The sequence below is a fragment of the Choloepus didactylus genome, chromosome X (genome assembly GCF_015220235.1).
Source record: "Choloepus didactylus isolate mChoDid1 chromosome X, mChoDid1.pri, whole genome shotgun sequence".
NCBI classification, from domain to species: Eukaryota; Metazoa; Chordata; class Mammalia; order Pilosa; family Megalonychidae; genus Choloepus; species Choloepus didactylus.
The window spans coordinates 53813744-53815090 of record NC_051334.1 but is presented as its reverse complement, the minus strand read 5'-3'; the positions used below and the strand labels follow the sequence as shown (position 1 = coordinate 53815090).

The window sequence follows — 1347 nt, the reverse complement described above, 5'->3', positions numbered from 1 at the left end:
TTGGCCCCATGGTGTGGGGAAAGTTGGTCTACTTTTTAATACTGATCCAAAAAAGAGATAAGCTTTCCCCCTGCCCATACTCCACTCCCATTATTATTATTACTATCACTACTATTATTATTATTATTTTGATAAATGCATTTCATAATAAACATTTGCTGTAGCTGGGTAAGAATGGCCACAGATCCATCCACCAAGAATTGTTGCCTTCATTGGTGAGGCAGTCCAGTTCCCAAGTGGGGCATCATTGGAGACTGCTTGGCTGTAATTGTTTCAGAGCTTCAATTTTCCATAGCTGGGTCTCCAGTTCCCCACTCTTTTGCATACTTATAAGATCAGAGCATCCACCTATGCATTTTTTTCCAATAAAGACTGAAGGTACCCTTCTTGCCCCTGTGAGCTCTTGGAAATAATCGAATTATGTTTGTGTCACTGGTGGCTGTGATATCAACAAATTCCAGAAGTCCTTGTTTGAAGGGCATTGGACAGAGCATCTCTTGGGTCTTTCTGCAATAGGAGGAGGTGGGCTTGATGAACACAATCACCTTCCCAGGGTGGATTTTGCTATTCACAAATTCCTGAGCCATTCTGATAGGCAGCCACCTTCCCAGGAGGAGTCTTCAATTGCAGGTATTTTTCCAGGTGTAAAACTGGGAATGTTTATTTTTTACATGACTTTTTTTGTAAACCTACAACTTCTCTAATTAAAGAAAATATCAATAAATTTAAAAGAAAACTATTTAGCTAGGTGAAGGAAACCAGGCACAAATTACTACATATTGTATGATTCCATTTATATAAATTGTAAATATAAATAAACCCACAGAGACAGAATTAGACTAGAGGTTATATAGGGCTGTGGAAGCATAGAGAGACTGAGAGTTGTCTGCTAAGATATATGGGTTTTTTTCTTTTTGGAGCAATGAAAATGTTCTAAAATTGATTGTGGTGATGAATGCACAACTCTGCAATTATTCTAAAAGCCATTAATGCAGTATATACATACAATGGAATATTGTTCAGCAGTAAAGTTATGAAGTTCTGTTACATGCAACAACATGGATGAACCTTGAAAACATCATATTGACTGAAATAAGCCAGACACAACACAGCACCATCTCATTGATATGAAATAATTAGAATAAGCAAACTTATAGAGTCAGAATCTAGAATACAGTTTACCAGTAGCCAGGTTGGTAGTAGGGAACGGCAATTTAATGTTGAAATTGTTCAGTGTTTCAATTTGGGTTGATTGCAAAGTTTTGGTAATGGATGCTGGTAACGGTAGTACAATATTGTGAATATAATTAACAGTATTGTATTATATATGTGAAATTGGTTAAAAGG

General features: G+C 36.6%; 1 pseudogene; it reads right to left on the bottom strand.

Annotated features, from left to right (window-relative positions):
- Positions 1 to 244: 244 nt before the first annotated feature.
- On the bottom strand, positions 245 to 587 carry LOC119522142 (annotated as a pseudogene).
- Positions 588 to 1347: the final 760 nt, after the last annotated feature.